Here is a 10,215-nt window from a genome sequence, read left to right as displayed (position 1 = left end):
CTCCTTCCCCTCCCCACAGCATTTGTATATATTTGTACATATTTATTACTCTATTTATTTTACTTGTACATATTTACTTTTAGACTGTGAGCCCACTGTTGGGTAGGGACTGTCTCTACATGTTGCCAACTTGTACTTCCCAAGTGCTTAGTACAGTGCTCTGCACACAGTAAGTGCTCAATAAATACAATTGATGATGATTTACTACTCTATTAATGATGTGCATATAGCTATAATTCTATTTATTCTGATGGTATTGACACTTGTCTACATGTTTTGTTTTGTTGTCTGTCTCCCTCTTCAAGACTAGTAGCCCATTGTTGGGTAGGGACCGTCTCTATATTTTGCCAACTTGTACTTCCCAAGCTCTTAGTACAGAGCTCTGCACACAGTAAGTGCTCAATAAATATGATTGAATGAATGAATTAATAAATGACATGATTATTGCTGGTTCATTGAGGTCCTAAAAAAATGAATCAATCAATCAGTCGTATTTATTGAGTGCTTACTGTGTGCAGAGCACTGTACTAAGCGCTTGGGAAGTACAAGTTGGCAACATATAGAGACGGTCCCTACCCAACACACACACACACACACAAAAATAACAGAATTGAGATCAGTCAATTGTAATTATTAAGTGCTTACTGTGGGCAGAGCCCTGTACTAAGCACTTAGGAGAGTACAATGTAATAGAGTTGGCAGGCACATTCCCTGCTTGGGAGCTTCGGTCTAGAGAAGAAATAGTAGCTCCTATTTGCATCATCATAATCACTGCATAAAATCTCGAACACTAATTCATTCTGCCAATATTTCACCCAAGAAGGAGGTCTCCTCCCGTCTATTTGCAAGTTAAAAGTTAATCAGTAACCCTGTTCAATTTCTGATGTCACCATCTAAACCCATTGTATGATTTCTTCTTTTTTCTCCTTTCCAGCAGTTAAAGTTGCATATAATTTTGTGTAATGTTTTCTGTAAGTGTCTATTTTCACCCTCTTACTTGATGCACATATATATGTAAATATATAGTGTATACATGATGTTGATGATGATGATGATGTGACTGTGAGCCCACTGTTGGGTAGGGACTGTCTCTATATGTTGCCAACTTGTACTTCCCAAGCGCTTAGTATGCTTTGCACACAGTAAGCGCTCAATAAATATGATTGATTGATTGATGGCATTTGTTAAGCGCTTACTATGTGCCAAGCACTGTTCTAAGCGCTGGGGGATACAAGGTAATCAGGTTGTCCCACGTGGGGCTCACAGTCTTAATCCCCATTTTACAGATGAGGTAACTGAGGTACAGAGAAATTAAGTGACTTGTCCAAAGTCACACAGCTGACACGTGGCAGAGCCGGGATTAGAACCCATGACCTCTGACTCCTAAACCCAGGCTCTTTCCACTGAGTCATGCTGCTTCTAAATATACATGTAATATATAGATATACTATACATCTCATGAAGGCTTTGAGGTCTACACAGACAATAGATCAATCAATCGTTTACTGAACACTTACTGAGTGCACAGCACTAAAACAGTGCTTGGCACATAGTAAGCACTTAACAAATACCATCATTATTACTAAGGATTTGGGAGAATACAATACTACAGGATCGATAAACCTATTCCTTGCCTAGAATGACATTACAGCTCAGTCAGGGATAAAGACATTAATCAATCAATCAATCATGTTTATTGAGCAGTTACTGAACACAGTACTAAGCACTTGGGAGACTGTTCCCCCCTAGACATTCCCATTACTGTAGACAACACCACCAAACTTCCTGTCTCATAAGCCTGTAACCTAGGCATTATCCTCGACTCATCTCTCTCATCTCACATATTCAATCTATCCATTCATTCATTCAATCATATTTATTGAGCGCTTACTGTGTGCAGAGCACTGTACTAAGCGCTTGGGAAGTACAAATCAGCAACATATAGTTGTAACATATGGTCCTTATCCAACAATGGGTATTTTAGTACGTTACTGTGAAAATTATTTACCTCTCCACATGGAATATAATAATAATAATAACAATAATAATAATAATAATGACATTTGTTAAGTGCTTACTATGTGCAAAGCACTGTTTTAAGCGTTGCGGGGATACAAGACTTTGAGCCCACTGTTGGGTAGGGACCATCTCTATATGTTGCCAACTTGGACTTCCCAAGCGCTTAGTACAGTGCTCTGCACACAGTAAGTGCTCAATAAATACGATTGAATGAATGAATGAATACAAAGTGATTGGGTTTTCCCACGTGGGGCTCACAGCCATAATCCCCATTTTACAGATGAGGTAACTGAGGCCCAGAGAAGTGAAGTGACTCGCCCAAGGTCACACAGCAGACATGTGGCAGAGCGGGGATTTGAACCCATGACCTCTGACTCCAAAGCCCGTCACTGAGCCACGCTGCTTCTTAATGTGTATGGATTAATTATTTGAAAGAGAGAAAGGTAAGGAAAGACGAGGATTATCTGATGCCTTTAGCAGAATTAAAGCCATATTAAGTTGCCAAGAACCTCACCGAATACTGTTGGTTAGCTTCACCACATTGCTAAAATCTACCCTTTCTTCTCCATCCAAACTGCTACCATATTAATCCAAGCACTTAACCCCTCCTGCCTTGGTTACGGCAACAGCCTCCTTGCTGACCTCTCTGCATTCTGTCTCTCCCCACTTTGGTTCATACCATATTTCCCCCCTTCTCAATCAATCAATCAATCAATCGTATTTATTGAGCGCTTACTTTATGCAGAGCACTGGACTAAGCGCTTGGGAAGTACAAGTTGGCAACATATAGAGACAGTCCCTACCCGACAGTGGGCTCACAGTCTAAAAGAAGTTCTCAAGAACTTCCAGTGGTTGCTTATCCACCCCCTCATCGAACCAAAAATCCTTACCATGGACTTTAAAGCACTCAATCATCTTGCCCCCTCCTACCTTACCTTGCTGCTTTTCTACTGCAGCCCAGCCCATATTCTTCATTCCTCTAATGCCAATCTACTCACTGGGTACCACAACCTCGTCTGTCTTGCCGCCGACCTCTCGCCCATGTCCTGCCCCTGGCCTAGCAACTGGATGCGGCCGGGGGCGAGACTGTGAGCCTGCTGTTGGGTAGGGACCGTCTCTATATGTTGCCAACTTGGACTTCCCAAGCGCTTAGTCCAGTGCTCTGCACACGATGAGAGAACTGAGGCCCAGAGAAGTGAAGCGACTTGCCCCAAGTCACACAGCTGAAAACTGGCGGAGCTGGGATTTGAACCCGTGACCTCTGACTCCAAAGCCCGGGCACTTTCCACTGAGCTACACTCATGTGCCAAGCACTGGGGGAGATCCAGATGCCCTCCCTCTGCCCATCCGCCAAGCTAGCTCTCTTCCTCCCTTCACGGCCCTACTGAGAGCTCACCTCCTCCAGGAGGCCTTCCCACACTGAGCCCCTTCCTTCCTCTCCCCCTCGTCCCCCTCTCCATCCCCCCCATCTCACCTCCTTCCCTTCCCCACAGCACCTGTATATACGTATATATGGTTGTACATATTTATTACTCTATTTATTTATTTTACTTGTACATATCTATTCTATTTATTTTATTTTGTTAGTATGTTTGGTTTTGTTCTCTGTCTCCCCCTTTTAGACTGTGAGCCCACTGCTGGGTAGGGACTGTCTCTATATGTTGCCAATTTGTACTTCCCAAGCGCTTAGTACAGTGCTCTGCACACAGTAAGCGCTCAATAAATACGATTGATGATGATGATGATGGAATGCCCTCCTTCTTTATATCCAACCGAAATCATTCTCCCCACCTTCACAGCCTTATTGAAGGCACACCTCCTCCAAGAGGCCTTCCCTAAGTCCTCATTTCCTCTTCTCCCACTCCCTTCTGCCTCATCCTTGCACTTGGTTTGGCACTTTATTCACCCCTCCCTTAGCCCCACAGCACTTATGTCCATATCCAGAAATGTATTTATTTGTATTAATGTCTGTCTTCCCCTCTAGACTGTAAGTTCATTGTAGGGAGGGAACACATTAATATGAATAAATAACGGATATAGACGTAAGTGCTGTGGGGCTGAGGGTGGATTGAATATGAAGTGTCTAAATAATAATAATCATAATGGCATTTATTAAGCGCTTACTATGTGCAAAGCACTGTTCTAAGCGCTGGGGTAGATACAAGGTAATCAAGTTGTCCCACGTGGGGCTCACAGCCTTAATCCCCATTTTACAGATGAGGTAACTGAGGCACAGAGAAGTGAAGTGACTTGCCCAAAGTCACACAGCTGACAAGTGGCCAGAGCAGGGATTCGAACCCATGACCTCTGACTCCAAAGCCTGGGCTCTTTCCACTGAGCCACGCCTGAAGGATCTAAGTGCGTAGGCAAAGTAGAAAGGAGAGGGAATAGGGGAAAAGAGGGCTTTGTAAAGGAAGGTCTCTTGAAGGAGTTGTGATTTTAATGAGGTAGCGAGTGTGGTGGCCACCATATATGAAGCGGGAGGGTTTCCAGGCCAGGGGGAGGCTGTGGGCAAGGGGAAGACCGTGGGATAGATGAGGCTGAGGCACAGTGAATTGCAATTATCATCAATCGTATTTATTGAGCGCTTACTGTGTGCCGAGCACTGTACTAAGTGCTTGGGAAGTACAAGTTGGCAACACATAGAGACAGTCCCTACCCAACAGTGGGCTCACAGTCTAAAAGAGTGGGCTCACAGTCTAAAAGATTAGATTAGATTAATCTAATCTAAAGATTAGATTAATTAGTGGAATAAAGTGTGCAAATTAAGCTGTAATAGGAAACAAGTGAGGTAAGGTAGGAGGGGGCAAGATGATTGAGTGCCTTAAAGCCCAAGAAATTTCCATTTGGTGTAGGGGCAGATGGGCAACCACTGGAGGTTCGTGGGGAGACATGAACTGTACATTTTTTAGAAAAACGATTCGGGCATGCATTTGTTCATTCAATCACATTTATTGAGCGCTTACTGTGTGCTGAGCACTGTACTAAGAGCTTGGGGGAGTGTGGCTTAGTGGAAGGAGCCCGGGCTTGGGAGTCAGAAATTGTGGGTTCTAATCCCGGCTCCGTCAATTATCAGCTGTGTGACTCCGGGCAAGTCACTTCTCTGTGCTTCAGTTACCTCATCTGTAAAAATGGGGATTAATAATAATAATAATAATAATAATAATAGCATTTATTAAGTGCTTACTATGTGCAAAGCACTGTTCTAAGTGCTGGGGAGGTTACAAGGTGATCAGGTTGTCCCACATCACAGTCAATCCCCATTTTACAGATGAGGGAACTGAGGCACAGAGAAGTTAAGTGACTTGCCCAAAGTCACACAGCTGTGAGCACCACGTGGGACAACCTAATTACCTTATATCTACCCCGGCGCTTAGAACAGTGCTTGGCACATGGTAAGTGCTTAACAAATACCATCATCATCAACATCATCCAACAGACACATTCCCTGCCCACAGTGAGCTCACAGTCTAGAACAGCAGCATGAAATATGGACTCGAGTGGGGAGAGACAGGAGGCAGGAAGATCAGCCAGGAAATTGATACAATAAACAAGGCAGGATAATAATAATAATAATAATAATAATAATAATAATAATGGCATTTGTTAAGTGCTTACTATGTGCAAAGCACTGTTCTAAGCGCTGGGGAGGGGAAACAAGGTAATGAGGTTGTCCCATGTGGGGCTCACAGTCTTAATCCCCATTTTACAGATGAGGGAACTGAGGCTCAGAGAAGTTAAGTGACTTACCCAAGGTCACACAGCAGACATGTGGCGGAGCAGGGATTCGAACCTATGCTCTCTGACTCCAAAGCCCATGCTCTTTCCACTGAGCCACGCTTGGATTAATGTAGGAGCAGTTTGGATGGAGAAGAAAGGGAGGATTTTAGCAATGTCGTGAAGGTTGAACTGACAGGATTTGGTGACACTGAATATGTGGGTTGAAAGAGATGAGTTGAGGATAATGCCAAGATTACGGGCTTGTGAGACAGGGGGATAGTGGAGTTTATCTACAGTGATGGGAATGACAAAAAGAGGACAGAGTTTGGGTGGTTTGGGATATACAAATTTGAAGTGTTGACAAGACAGCAACTTGGAGATGTTCTGAAAGCAGGAGGAAAAACTGGTCCGCAGAGAAAGAGAGGCCAGGGCTGGACAGGTAGTTTTGGGGGTTTTGTTAAGTGCTCACTCTAAGCTTACAGTCTGAACCCCCATTTTCCAGATGGGATAATTGAGGCACAGACAAGTGAACTGACTTGCCCACAGCCACATGGCAGACACACAGTGAGGCCAGAATTAGAACCCAGGTCCTCACGACTCCCAGTCCTCTGCACTATCTGTTACGCACACTACTTCTTCTCCCTCTTATCAAAACTGTGTGAGATGGGGACTGTATCTGACCTGAGAAGCAGCGTGGCTCGGTGGAAAAGAGTCCGGGCTTTGGAGTCAGAGGTCATGGGTTCAAATCCCGGCTCCGCCACTTGTCAGCTGTGTGACTTTGGGCAAGTCACTTGACTTCTCTGTGCCTCAGTTACCTCATCTGTAAAATGGGGATGAAGACTGTGAGCCCCACATGGGACAACCTGATCACCTTGTAACCTCCCCAGCGCTTAGAACAGTGCTTTGCACATAGTAAGCACTTCATAAATGCCATCATTATTATTATTATTATTACTCGGGTTGGAGCCAATCCATGTCCCACATGGGGCTCAAAGTCTTAATCCCCATGTGGGACATGGACTGAGGTAATTCAGCTTTCTGGGCAATCATCAATCAATCAATCACTGGTATTTATTGAGTGCTTACTAGGTGCAGAGCACTATATTAAGCATTTGGAAGAGTGCAATACAACAGAATAAACATGTTCCCTACCCACAAGGAGTTTACAGTCTAAAGAGGGAGACAGACCTTAAATTAAATTACAGATGCGCACATAAGTGTGTGAGGCTGAGGATGGGCTCCTCTAGATTGTAAACTCATTGTGGGCAGGGAATGTGTCTGTTCATTGTCATATTGAGAAGCAGCGTGGCTCAGTGGAAAGAGCCTGGGCTTGGGAGTCAGAGGTCATGGGTTCTAATCCCGGCTCTGCCACTTGTCAGCTGTGTGACTTTGGGCAAGTCACTTCACTTCTCTGTGCCTCAGTTTCCTCATCTGGAAATGGGGATTAAGACTGTGAGCCCAATGTGGGACAACCTAATCACCATGTATCCCCCCCGATGCTTAGAACAGTGCTTCGCACAAAGTAAGTGCTTAACAAATACCATTATTATTATTATTATTAATATTACTGAGGGGTGGGAAAGAATACCCAGGTATTCTTCCCTCCCCTACCTCCTCTACCCCTCAGAAAAGTCACCATCTAACATTTTTTAAGCATTCAAGCCTTGGTCGTCTTCTCCTCAGTTCACTGATACAGTTTCTTTAAAAATTTCTGCGGTGGTCTAGTAAATCCCCCCAAATCCATAATGTGCATTCTAACTAGATTAATCCTCCTATTAATGTTCTTTGTTCTTGCTGATTCTTACATAATGCTCAATTTTGTCTACTTTTCGTCCCCTTTGTCCCAAGGTTAGCCCTAAATATTTAGCTGATTGCTGTACTAATTGAGCCTATTTCAAATTACCTCAAATCCCATATCAATCAATCAGTCAATCAATCAATCATATTTATTGAGCGCTTACTGTGTGCGGAGCACTGTACTAAGCGCTTGGGAAGTACAAGTCGGCAACACATAGAGACAGTCCCTACCCAATAGCGGGCTCACAGTCTAGAAGGGGGAGACAGAGAACAAAACCAAACACACTAATAAAATAAATAGAATAGATATGTACAAGTAAGATAAATAAATAGAGTACTTTCTGTAAGATTCTAAGAGTTAACTCCTTTAGTTCTTTCTCAGTTTCCCCGTCACCAAAATGTCAAATACATAAGAGTAAATCCTTTCTTTGACTGTATTATCTAATTCCTCTCATATCTGTTGTACAAAGTGATGAGAAATTGCAGGTGCATTGGGACGGCCATGGATACCCTAGTAAATATAGATCGTGTTCAATCAATCTCTCAATAAATCATATTTTTGGGTGCTTAATATGTGCAGAGTATTGCACGAAGCGCTTGGGAGAGTCGGTAGATACACTTCCTGCCCATGTGCGATTACCGACTAGAGGGGGAGACGGACATTAATATAAATCAATAAATTATGGATACGTACAAAAGTGCTGGGGGGCTGAAGGAGAGGGGAAAAAAGCGAGCAAATCCCCATCAGCAGCGTGGTTCAGTGGAAAAGAGCACGGACATTGGAGTCAGAGGACATGGGTTCAAATCCCAGCTCCGCCAATTGTCAGCTGTGTGACTTTGGGCAAATCACTTAACTTCTCTGAGCCTCAGTTATCTCATCTGTGAAATGGGGATTAAGGCTGTGAGCCCCACGGGGGACAACCTGATCACTTTGTAATCTTCCCAGCGCTTGGAACAGTGTTTGGCACATAGTAAGCACTTAACAGGCAAGTCACTTCACTTCTCTGGGCCTCAGTTCCCTCATCTGTAAAATAGGGATGAAGACTGTGAGCCCCACGGGGGACAACCTGATCACTTTGTCATCTTCCCAGCGCTTGGAACAGTGTTTGGCACATAGTAAGCACTTAATAGGCAAGTCACTTCACTTCTCTGGGCCTCAGTTCCCTCATCTGTAAAACAGGGATGAAGACTGTGAGCCCCACGTGGGACAACCTGATTACCTTGTATCTACCCCAGCGCTTAGACAGTGCTTTGCACATAGTAAGCGCTTAACAAATACCAACATTATTATTAATAATATAATCATTATTATATATATAATAATTATAATTATATAATATAATATAATATTATAATATTATAATTTAATTATATTTATATAATATATTAATTTAATATTATAATTATATAATATAATAATTATTATTAATAATAATAATAATAATAAATGCCATCATCATCATTATTATTATTATTAAAATGGGGATGAAGACTGTGAGCCCCATGTGGGATGGGGACTGCGTCCAACCTAATTACCTTGTATCAACCCCAGAGCCCGTTGTTGGGTAGGGACCGTCCCTATATATCACCAACTTGTACTTCCCAAGTGCTTAGTATAGTGCTCTGCACACAGTAATCGCTCAATAAATACTATTGAATGAATAAATGAATATTGTTGTCTTATGCTGTCAAGTTGTGTCCGACCCATAGCGACTCCAGGGACGCATCTCTCCCAGAATGTCCCGCCTTCATCTGCAGTCGTTCTGATGGTGTATACATGGAGTTTTCTTGGTAAAAATACAGAAGCATTTTACCATTTCCTCTTTCAGTGCAGCAAAACTGAGTCTCCGCCCTTGACGCTCTCCTAGGCCACTGCTGCCCAGCGTAGGGGAGTCTTGACTTGTCGCAGGTTGCCTTCCACTCGCTAGCCATTGCCCAAGCTAGAAATGGAATGGACAGGCCTCTGCCTGACTCTCCCTCCCATAGTCGTGACTGGTAGAGGACTGGAAACTCTCCAGGTGCCACCCTGAGAGGTGGCTTGGCACACAGCAACTGCTGAACAAGTATCGCAATTTTTTATTATTAAGGGAATGGGAGAAGAGGAAATGAGGGGTTAGTCAGGGAAGGCCTCTTGGAGGAGATGGGCCTTCATCATCATCATCAGACCGTGAGCCCACTGTTGGGTAGGGACTGTCTCTATTTGTTGCCAATTTGTACTTCCCAAGTGCTTAGTACAGTGCTCTGCACATAGTAAGCGCTCAATAAATACGATTGATGATCATCATCATCATCATCAATCGTATTTATTGAGCGCTTACAGTAGGACTGTGAGAGTCATTGTCAGATATGAAGATGGAGGGGGTTCCAGGCCAACGACAGGATGTGGGCGAGAGGTGGGGGGCGAGGTAGAAGAGATCGAGGTACAGTGAGTAGGTTGGCATTAGAGAAGCAGTGTGGTTCAGTGGAAAGAGCATGGGCTTGGGAATCAGAGGTCATGGGTTCAAATTGTTGTCAGCTGTGTGACTTTGGGCAAGTCACTTCACTTCTCTGGGCCTCAGTTCCCTCATCTGTAAAATGGGGTTTAAGACTGTGAGCCCCGCGTGGGACAACCTGATCACCTCGTATCCTCCTCAGCGCTTAGAACAGTGCTTTGTACATGGTGGGCACTTAATAAATGCC

The 10,215-nt window shown here is 43.7% G+C and overlaps 1 non-coding gene across 1 annotated transcript; it reads right to left on the bottom strand.

The window, feature by feature from the left end:
* Positions 1–9,434: 9,434 nt before the first annotated feature.
* LOC119933562 lies at positions 9,435–9,572 on the bottom strand. The gene has a single exon (XR_005452567.1). It is a non-coding gene; the product is annotated as a small nucleolar RNA SNORA7 (small nucleolar RNA).
* Between the last annotated feature and the right edge of the window lie 643 nt (positions 9,573–10,215).

This window comes from Tachyglossus aculeatus, chromosome 1 (assembly GCF_015852505.1).
Source record: "Tachyglossus aculeatus isolate mTacAcu1 chromosome 1, mTacAcu1.pri, whole genome shotgun sequence".
NCBI classification, from domain to species: Eukaryota; Metazoa; Chordata; class Mammalia; order Monotremata; family Tachyglossidae; genus Tachyglossus; species Tachyglossus aculeatus.
The sequence above is the reverse complement of the archived record's forward strand: the minus strand, read 5'-3'. Positions and strand labels throughout refer to the sequence as shown.